Source organism: Miscanthus floridulus, chromosome 16 (genome assembly GCF_019320115.1).
Source record: "Miscanthus floridulus cultivar M001 chromosome 16, ASM1932011v1, whole genome shotgun sequence".
Classification (NCBI taxonomy): Eukaryota; Viridiplantae; Streptophyta; class Magnoliopsida; order Poales; family Poaceae; genus Miscanthus; species Miscanthus floridulus.
The window spans coordinates 19783061-19794670 of NC_089595.1; the positions used below are offsets into that span (position 1 = coordinate 19783061).

An 11610-nucleotide genomic window follows, 5' to 3' on the forward strand; every position below is an offset into this window, starting at 1 on the left:
GGAAGGTCAGACCAAAATAATAGAAAAAAAAGAGAAAATTTTGTCTCTTTATTATTAGATATAGATATAGATATGAACGCTGCATATATATATAACTCAGGATTGAGAAAAACAATCCGTTTACCCTAAAAACTGACATATATAAGGACAACATAAAAGAGATGATAAAACAGCTTTAAACATATGTCTTTCCACGTCCCCGGAGGTTCATCACCGGCCGAGCAGCAGCACCCAGTGAGCGGAAGGGTCTAGACGAGACACAGAAGAGAGATTCGACCACGACGGGAGAGATGGATGAAACTACGAAAGAGATTTGCGCGGTCTCGAGAGAGAGGAGATTGGGGATACTTGCTAGCTAGTATTATAAAACATGTTGTCAGTGGTTAAGATATTTCTCTGTTCGTCTCTCATGATTAATATAATAGATGAAAGTAGAACACATAGACATAAGAGATAGAGAGACTATTTTTTATTTCTCTGAATATTGGTCATTACAACATAAAACTCCCACGTATATATAGTCCTGTCAAGGCCTAAGAGTTTAGTAAGAGCCCACGTATAAACGGATTAGGATTAGAATTCCCCATTCTCCTTTTCTTTTACGATAGAGTCCGTATGTTTTACAACAGCCAGAACACCCTCCCCTAAGCCATCACTTATGTTTTTCGCATACTCCTATTACAATTCTTAAGGGAAAGAAGATAAAAAAAATGATTTGGTGAAGCTGTTCTATATATAGATATGTCTGGCATAACTTGAACGTGAAGAAGGAATTATTTACTACTACTCTAATATATCTCCTTTTTTTTTGAGCAAATTCTTTTTTTAAGAACACGCTACTCCAACATATATATATTTGGACCATGATTGTGTGAGGTATCAGGCCGAAACGATACCTGGTTTGGGCGTCCAGCTCTATCAAGCTTCCGGAACGTGTGAGGCCTTAAGGGCGAATTGGGCCCAATTCCATCTAGTAACGCGTTAGGCCCAAATTTGTCAAAATAAAAAAAAACACGTTAGGCCCAAATTAGAACTGGATTCTATGTAGCCCACAAAACATAATAGAGATACCTATGGAACACCACGGTTACTAACCGAAAAGGGTAAGAAATCCATTTTGTTGCTCAAGTCTCATTCTCCTTCACGAAAACTCTACAATCGAATATTTTACCCCCATCAACTTTGGAAACCGTTTAGGGCATGTTTAGGACGGCTCCGTTCCACGTTTTTTAGCCAGACAGTTTTAGCTCCATGCACTTTATTCGAGAAAAAATGGTAGAGTTATGATAGCACATAAAAAGGTGCTTCACAAACTCTAGTTTTGTGTGGAGCTACTCCACGGTAGAGTTTGTGAAACAGGGTTTATAGAGCATTCCCAAACACCCTTTAAATTATCCCTTGAAACTCGGGTTGTTAGTTTTAAAAATTCCAGCAAATTCTTTATAAAGCTTTTAAGCCATTAAAATATCTTTAAGATTATAAAAATGTTGGTAAAAATCCTAGAGGTAGATTTAGGTATGGTAAACCCAAATAAAATATTTAGATCTCCTGAAGATATGTTTAGACACTTCTAAAAAGAAGAGTTAGCTCTTGGAATGTGAGTAAAATATATCCAGAAAATCTATTAAATTTCTTAAACATTCTAATCAATATCTAAATTTATGTTTTAAAAATTTGTACAACAAAAAACATCAGATACAACCAGCATGAATGCATTTTAAATTAATGTACTTATAATTAATGCTTATCGAATCACATGTTTTTGTTGTGGAAAGTTTTTAAATGCCTTTAGACATTAAATATAATGATACATTTTTTCATTTTCTATATTTTTATCATTTTTCATGAGCTATAAAAACTTTGTTTTGTTTTTCATGTCCCAATCTTATATATGGGCATGCAGCCCGAGCCCATCAGCCCGACATGAGGCCTGTATTTTTGGCTCGGCCCAAGCACGGGCCGGCCCGGTGGCCAGCGGGCCCGAGCTGGCATGGCCCAGAGGAGCAAGCCATGCCTGGGCCTCACCCTAGGCACGTGGGCCAGCACGGCACGGCCCGCTCCTCAACGGTAGGCCCGGTGGCGGCCTGGTGCCCCAACAGCTCCCCGCCTCCCCCCGTAGGCCGAATCAGGCCTAGCCCAGCTCCCCGCCACACCCTCATGCTCCATATATAAGCAGGCACCGCGGGCGCCCCTCTCCTCACCCCTAAACCCTAATTAGAATCCCTCCCCGTCGTGGCGCCGCGCCTCTCTCGCTCAGTAGCCGCTCACTCACTCGTTGCTCCTTGTCGATTCAACTCCAACCGTCGAGGATCCTCATCGCCATCGTCCCTAACTCTGGTGACCTCGCCGCCGCTCCCCCACCTCACCCTGAGTCCCCTGATCCCCTCCCTTTTCCCTATCTCTCCTCTGTCCTCTCGGTGACCATGTGAGTTTGTGTCCCTGTCACTCCCTCCACCGCCGCTCGCTGTCCTTGCTAATCCGTTCCCTATCTCGTTGCCTCTGTGTGGCCCTCGTCTTCTTCGGTGTAGGGCTCCGATTGCGCAGGTAAGAGCTAACCCTAACTCTAAACCTAACCCTAATCCTAACCCTAACCCTTTCATCCTTCTAAGTTCTGACCTTCTTCTTTTGCTAGTCGGTTGCTGATGCCTCGTCCTCTAGCTACGGCATAGAATGGGCAAGGTGGTCACGCGCATCGTTGAGGAACGGGGCTAGAGAGCTGTTGTCCGTGGTCGAGGGCCCGATGGCGGATGATGATATCATCTATCCTATCACCAGCAACAAGGACCTAATCACGGCAGGGCTATCCCCCCGAGCGCGACGATGACGCCCGTGACGCTGCTGCAGCGTTGTTCGGTGTCAATGTCGGTAGCAGCCCTGCTCCGATCGATCTAGATGGCGGTGATGTAGGGGCGACGACAATGACGACAGGGATGGCGGTGGCCTCCAACACCAATAGCACAGACAATAACAATACTCCAACCTCTTCTGTTGTGGGTAAGCGCAAGTCTGCTGTCTAGACTGATTTTGAGGAGATCTATGAGGAGGTGAATGGTAACAAGATTCAAACCACGGCTATCTATAGAATGTGTAAGGCTGTTTTGAGTGCTAGATCTGCTGCTAGTACTGGTCATTTGATTAGCTACCAAAAATCTTGTAGAAAAAAGGTTAATCATGCTGCTAGGGTTCAGTCTAGGCTTGCTTTTAATCCTGATGGTTCTGTGCATAACTAGAACTATAATCCTATTGTGGCTCGATCTGAGTTGTGCCGGTTGATTGCTAGGCTTGACCTTCCATTAGGTATAAGTGAGACAGAGGCCTTCGATGACTATATTGTTCATGCTCATAACCCTAGGTTTGTTAAGTCTTCTAGAAGGACCACCACTAGAGATCTTGGTAAGCTGTTTAATGAACATCGTGATGTGCTTAAGAATTCTATGTTGTTTGCCGCTTCATCTGTTGCTTTGACTTTAGATATTTGATCTGGTAATGCTAAGGAGGACTATATAGTGTTGTTGTTCACTATGTGAATGCTGATAGAGAGTTACAGAAAAAGGTTATTGGTCTTAGGTTGATTGAAGTGAAACATTCTGGTGAAAATATTCCTGAAAGAGTTGCTGTTGTGGTTGAGGAGTTTGGTCTGATTGATAAGATTTTTGCTATCACTTTTGATAATGCTTCTTCTAATGCTAAGGCTATAAAAACTTTGATACCCATGTTTGCTGGTTATTTTGGTTCTGATCCTTCACCTAAACCTTTAGATCCTAATAAACGTAAGTATACTCTTGTGCATCAACGTTGTGCTTGTCATATAATTAATCTGATTGTTAAATCTGAACTAAAGATGTTGAAACCTTACTTAGAAGATTTTAGAACCACAATTAATTTCTTGAATTCTTCTAATCAAAGAATTGCTATGTTCAAGAACTACTGTAATGCTAAGGGTGTTAGACCTAGAAAGTTTGGCTTGGATATGGATATTAGATGGAATGCTACTTATCTTATGCTGAAACACTTGGTTCCATATAGTGAAGTTTTTTCTGTGTTCATTAATTCAAATTATAGATCTGCATTGTTGTCTCTAAATCACTGGTATGTTGCTGAGAAGATATTGGAGTTTCTAGAACTCTTTTATGATTGCACTGTTGTTTTATCAGGTGTTTATTATCCTAGCAGTCCACTTGTTCTGCACCATGTTTTGGAGATTGCATCTCATTTGCATGCTGTTGAAAGAGATCAGAATCTTAGACAAATTGTGTATCCTATGAAGCTTAAATTCTGTAAATACTGTAGGACATACCTCTGTTATACTTATATGCATTCATTCTTGATCCTAGATCTAAGATGAGAGGTTTTCATAGGGTTTTCCAATTACTTGCTGAAAGCACTAGTACTCAGTACAATTCATACTATGCTGATGTGAAAACTGAATTATATAAATTGTTTAACAAATATGAAAGGAAGTTTGGTGCAGCTAGGTCCCAAAGGGTAACATAGCCTTCAAACCATATAGGTGAAAGCTCTAGTTTGGTTTTGGTTAATTGATGAAACCCTAAGTGCTAACCTAGTTTATCAAAGTGATCATGAGATAGGTAGCACTATTCCAAGTGATGAAGCAATGACGAAAATCATGACAATGGTGATGGCATGGTTATGATCAAAGGCTTAAACTTGGAAAAGAAAAAGAGAAAAATAAAAGGCTCAAGGCAAAGGTATAAAATGTAGAAGCCATTTTATTTTAGTGATCAAGACACTTAGTGAGTGTGATCACCTTTAGGATAGATAGCCGTACTATTAAGAGAAGTGAAACTCGTATCGAAATGCGGTTATCAAAGTGCCACTAGATGCTCTAATTCATTGCACATGCATTTAGGATCTAGTGGAGTGCTAACACCCTTGAAAATATTTGTGAAAATATGCTAACACATGTGCACAAGGTGATACACCTGGTGGTTGGCACATTTGAGCAAGGGTGAAGCAGATAGAGATGACAGAAGGTTAGTCTCGTTGTTTTACAACTGACTGGACGCTGGTCTCAGGGGGACCGGCGCGTCCGGTCAGGCGTGGCAGTGATATCCTGGCATCGGTCATGCGACCGGACACTGGGCCTCTGACTGACCAAACGATGGAAGGCTACATCCGGTTAGAGCTAATGTAGCTGCACATAAGTCAAGGTAACTAACCGGACGCTGGCTGTGTCCGGTCAAGTGTGACCGGACGTGTCCGGTCGAAGAAATGCGTCTCTGGGAGCTTACTAGAAACGACCGGACGTTGTGGTCCAGCGTCGATCACTTTCTAACTAACGTGTCCAGTCAAGTCTTGACCATTGAGATCCGTTGGCTCCTGTTGAACGAAGAATGACACGTGGTCGCCATCGGGCGACCGGACGCTGAGCCCTGTGTCCGATCAGTAGGACCGGAGCGTCCGGTCACCCCGATCAGTGCCCAGTGAAGGGGTACAACGGCTCTATTTCGTAAGGGCTTCTATTTAAGCCCCATGGCCTGCTCAAGCTCACTCTCTTGTACATTTTCATTGATATAGCAACCTTGTGAGCTTAGCCAAAGCACTCCCACTCGTCTCCATTATTGATCCATCATCTTTGTGAGATTGGGAGAGAATCCAAGTGTATTGCTTGAGTGATTGCATCTAGAGACACTTGGTATTCGTGTTGCGCTACGGATTTCGCTTGTTACTCTTGGTGGTTGCCACCACCTAAACGGCTTGGTGTAGCGGTGGAGGATCAACACGAGTTGGTGATTGTTCATGGCCATCTCCGGTGATTGTGAGGGGAGTTGTACTTTCCCCAGCGGAGTGCCGAAAGGTAACTCTAGTAAATTGCTCGTGTCATTGAGTTACCTCACTTGTGGGTAGGTTCTTACGATGTCCAATCGTGTGGATGAGGTTCATGAAACACCTCTTAGCCACCGAACCACCAAGTGTTGGTCAACACAACGGGGACCAGCGTGCTGGCAAGCACATGAACCTTGGGAGAAAATCGGTTGTCTCTTGTCATTTGTATTCTCCCGATGATTGACGTAATCTTCATCTTGTGATTGGTTCATTCCTCTACACGACGGTATAATCATCCTATTCACTCACTTACATTCTTGCAAACTAGTTGTAGCAAGCTCTTTAGTGTAATTAGAATTGAGCGCTTGTATTGTTATTCTAGTTCATCTAGCTAGTAGGATTGCAAGTGGTGTGTCAAGTGATCTTTGCTACTAGAATTGTTGGATAGGTGGCTTGCAACCCTTGTAGAGCTAGAGCAAGTTTGCATTTCATCATTTATCATACTAATCAAATTGCTCTAATTGATTTATAGAATTTAAATAGGCTATTCACCCCCCTCTAGCCATATTAGGACCTTTCAACAGGTAAGAGAAACAGGCTTGGGGAAGAATCTTTGGAGGAGCAGGTGTTGTTGGTCCTTCCCCTACCACCACTTCATCTTCTTCTACCTCTACTGCTTCTGAACTCTCAGTCTATTTAGACAGTGACAATGTTACTTTTTATGAGGATGATTTTGACATACTTCTTTGGTGGCGTGACCACAAACTAACCTATCCAATCCTATCTATAATGGCCAAAGATATTATGTCAGTTCCTGTGTCTACTTGTTCTTCATAATCTTGTTTTAGCTTGTCGGAAAGGATCATTGAAGAACGGCCCGGTGCTTGTTACCTGAAACTATTGAGATGCTGACCTGCTTGAAGGATTGGGAGTTAGAAGAAAAGAGGGAACAACATGCAGCTGCTGATAACAAAGAGCTTGAAGAAGCATTCAAGAATTTGTATCTTGATGAAGATGAAGGTGGAGCTGCTGTTGCTGATGACTGAGAGTGAGACTGAGATTGAGAGTAGACTTGTGCTTTTGTGTGAGTTGAGAGTGGACTTGTCACTCACTGGCTTGTGTAACATTTGCATTTAAACAATGGTCTGTAATAACTTAATACAATCTTATGAGCTGGCTGCACTCTTTTTTTCTTTCTAGGATTTCTCACATGGGTGAGTTTTACCTATAAAAGTTTTAATGAGGCGGCATTGCATAAAAACAGCTCATTTTGTTATCTAAGTCATTATGTGATCTAAGTCATTATGTGATCTGTTCTTACTACTTAGTTGATGAATGAAAATATGGCTATGAATGTTGATTGAACTGTGAGTGTTATTATGTGAATGTTGATTGAAATTTGAAACTTTGGTTGTGAGATGAGTTTTTTGAGGTGTTACATGTGAACCGGGCTGTGGGCTGGCACGACCCGCAAATATTGTCGTGCTTGACGAGTCGGCACGACACAAAAATCGGTCCATAGTGTTGTGCCTGGGCCAAAGACCAAGCCCACGCGCCTGAGAGGCACGACCCGTAGGGCACAGCGTTCCTTGTCAGCCCGACCCCCATCGGGCCGTGTCGGCCCGTTGTCCATCTATACCCAATCTATCTCTAAGATTTTTTTGACATTTTTAAAGCCTAGAGATATTTTTTAGGGTTTAAAAATCTTATCAAATATTTACTAGATAATTTTAAATGAAAAGGATAAAAACTCTTGAAAACCACTTCTAACCATGTTAGGGAGGCAATTTAAATGGTTTTAAGAGTTGAGAGGGGTAATAAGATATTCAGAATTTAAATGGTTTTAAGAATTAAGAAGATATTTTTTTTAGTGTGAGAAATGAAAAATGAAAAATGGGATCATGATGATATTACATAAAGGCCCTGTTCGCTTCTCTTATAATCCATAGTTTTTAGCTTATTTTTTTCGGTCAGAATAGTGTTTTCTCTCATAATAAATTAGCTCGAACAGTGTTTCGTCTTGTTTTTTCAGCGAAGCGAACGGGGCCAAAGATAGAAGTGATTTTTTAAAAAAGAAAGAGATAACCTAGGCTAGAAAGATATGAGGAGCCCACAAAACACCAATCAGTATAAAGACCTATTTAGATCCCATGAATTGAAATTAGTTCCTCTATTTCAAATTATAAGACGTTTTGATTTTTTTATATACATTATTTTTACTACGCATCATGACATGGTGTATATCTAAGTACATAGAAAAAGCTATGAATCTAAAAAAAGATAAAATATCTTATAATTTAGAACTGAGAGAGTAACATTTAGAATGTATTACTCATTTTATTATTAAAATTACTTTCTAATTCCACTCAATTTTTGGAACCAAACACGGACAGAGAGAATCCAGCGAGAAAAGTAGCCCATGTGCCATGACAGCGGGGTATCTCAAAGCTAAATTAGGCGGCGTCTAGGAAATCCGCTGCTTTTAAAGGCACACGTGTCACTTTTGAAATTAGTCTGAATATAAAATCCTTTGCCTATTTTAACTACGGCGTTTCAGTTCACCCATCGAGTAATGCAGGTACGTACCGTGTCTTTCGTATGCAGCCTCAAAAAAATAGTCTGTAGTCAACTATTGTATGCAGCCTCAAAAAATATTCTGTAGATTCAAGTCACAGTATCTTTGTGCCCTGTCTTTCGTATGCAAAAGAGCTGCTACTATTTCGCACGATAAAGCTTATGAAAAACTATCTACATCATAACATGCTAATACTTCGTACGAAAAAGAATACAAATCTAGATTCTCATTAAGAACAAGGTAGTGGAGATGAAAAATAACACACGTGCCTTTAGATTTCTATCAACTACGGCTCTGTTCGGCTGACTGGAAAAATGGCTGATACTGATGTTGATGACGATGCTGATGCTGATGCTGATTTGGTGTGAGAGAAAAATATTATTATTTTGCTGAAACGGTACGGCTGATAAGTTTAAACGAACATGGCCTGCAAGTCTGCAGTTACTGTTTTTTATACTTTTTTTTCACACGCACGCATAGAGTGAAGGATAGAGAAGATGAATGGAGAGGAGAGAGAATGGACGAAGTTGATTTTTTTTTGTCAGTAGTTATGTCCCTAGCTACCTTATTATTCCTATGGTGTTGCGTTCTTTTTTGGACACACTCCCACTCTAGAATTACATGTTTATTATCTGAACGGAGTGAGTATATTGAATTTCTTTTATTTATTATTGAAGCAAATACCTAGTGGTTAAGATAAGTAGTTGCTGCCTTATATTCTCTCCGTCTCAAAACAAGTGTACCTCTTGCTTTTTGAAGAGTAAGTTATTTTTATTAGGTTAAATTTATATGAAATATCATCGAGTGTCTCTTAATATATTTATTTCAAAAATATATTTCACTATTAAATTAAAAATACTTATTATGTATTATAAACATTATTATACTTTTTATATATATGGTTAAACTTTTAAAGTTTGATTCCTTATAAATATTAGTATATGTATTATATTGGTTAGACTTTAAGAATTTAACTTTTCATAAAATGAGATGTGTATTTATTTTAGGACAGAAAAGCATATGTTTTAAACATAAAACACACACACGTGGTAGGACACCTATAAGGCCTTGTTTGAATATCCTTGTATCTGTCTCAATCCACACCTATTGGGTTAGATTAGGGTAAAACTTAAACTAATTTACACCTGAATCCACATCAACATAAATAGATTGAGCTAAATACGAGAGTGACTAGAAACTATGCGCGGCGTTGCCGCATGCTTGTCTGTGTTGGGCCGCCCGCATACGTGAGTGAGTTTATACCGAGACCATCAGCCTGCGATGGGCCCATTTGCTTACACTATGTCTTGGATGGAAATGATTGTATACATATTGGCGTAAATAATGTGTATAAGATGGTTCTATTTGTAGAAGAGATAAGATCCTGACAACTCTAATTACGTGGCACTAAAGTTGAGAACGCAGTTGCTTAATTTGTTGCATAGACAGTGAAGCATTTTGATTTATGTAAAAGGTACAGATAATTTTGGAGTAAGGAAAAACTGAAGCATTGATTCAAGGTTTGTCTACAACTGAGAAGAAAAATGTGTGTCTATAACTGATAAGAAAAGAATAAATGGAGTTTTCTTATGTAAAGGTATTGTACCGCCGTTTCCGAGATTGCAAGTGCACTTGCTTGCTCACCAGCAAGGACAACCATAAAAAAAATAGGGCTGATGCGCCTAATACTTTTTTGAGTAAATTGCATGGCCGGTCCTTAAAGTATTGGTCCGATTTTATCTGGGTCCCCAAACCACGATATTGTACTTTTGGCTCCCTAATGTATTTAAGTGATCTCATCTAGGTCCAAAATAGACATGAGGAGGGTTAAAAGCTGATATGGTTGTCCATGTGGACATGATTTAACCCAGTCACTGCCACCGTCGATCAACAAGCGATCTGGACCGTGGATTTCGGATCGGGCAGGGTAGGAGGAGTCGTCCTCCCCTGTAGCTGTGCAGGGGTGCTCTCCGGCGGCGTCCTCGTCGGAGTCGAGGCGGGACGGAGCTCCGGCGGACGATGATCTCCGGCGAGCGGTGGAGCGGGAAGAGGAGGCCACGGCAAAGTTGTCTGCCGCGTTCTCGATGGTGGGGAGGCAGCAGGGAAGGAAACCGAGGCAGTGGGATGGACGGTGGCAGTCTTGCAGGTGGGCCGCAGCCACGCTTTTCGTTGCCATGGACGGCGGCGGCTACAGCCTGCGGTTCCAGCGCCAGGCCTCCTGCTCCTGTGCCCCCTCCATCTCGTGGCGGAGGTTCATCCTCGCGGGCTTCGACCTCGACGGCGACGACGACTACTACGACAACGACGTCGCCTTCCACTCTTCGTCATCCTCCTCCTCCTCCAAGGTCAGCGGTCCGGGGGCGCCCTACTACTCCGCGGGGGCCCCGCGACCGTCCGCGCGCGTGAGGCTGAGGGCGCTGTGGCACCGCATCATGCGGGAGAAGAAGCAGATCCTGCTCTGCTCCATCGGCTAGGTGCCCAACATCACGGCGCTGATGTCCAAGGGCGGGTGCAAGGCGTTCGCGTCGCTGGTGTCCAAGTCCCCCGACGCGCGCTCCGCGTTCCAGTTGGCGGTGGGCGGCGACGTGACGGCGTTCTGCCCGACGGACGACGCCGTGCGCGGGTTCATGCCCAGCTACCGGAACCTCAGCGCGGACGGCAAGGCGTTGCTACTGCTGTTCCACGCGGTGCCCGTCTACTACACGCTGCGGGGGCTCAAGTCCAGCAATGGGCCCATGAACACGCTAGCCACCGACGGCGCCGCCAGCAACTACAACCTCACGGTGCAGAACGCGGGTGACCAGGTCACGCTGCGGACGCCGACGACCTGGCCCGGGTGCACTCCACCATGTACGACAGGGACCCCGTCGCCATCTACGCCGTGGGCGCGGTGCTGGAGCCTGTCGAGCTGTTCGACCCCGTGGCGGACGCCCCCGCGCCGACGCCTGCGCCAGTGGCGGTGGGGGTGGCGGTGGATTCCGACGCTGGAGCGAGAGAGAGAGAGGTCATAGTGAGGGGCAAGACTGCATGACAGAGCAACAGTAGGAGGAGGTGGCGTGGCCGAGCCGCCATCGCTCTCTCATGGTTGCCTGCCCCAACGCGACGGCAAGGCCCGTGGCTCGCACGCTCACCCCCGTGTGCCAACGGCGGCGGCGCGATCGGCGGCACACATGCTCGCCTGCCCCAGATAGGAAGGCGCGGCCCACGGCCCTCGCGCTCAGCTAGTGAGCTCGCATGCCGGCGGCAGC

At 43.5% G+C, this 11610-nt stretch overlaps 1 pseudogene; it reads left to right on the forward strand.

The window, feature by feature from the left end:
* The first annotated feature begins 10857 nt into the window (after nucleotides 1-10857).
* On the forward strand, nucleotides 10858-11393 carry LOC136510370 (fasciclin-like arabinogalactan protein 1; annotated as a pseudogene).
* Nucleotides 11394-11610: the final 217 nt, after the last annotated feature.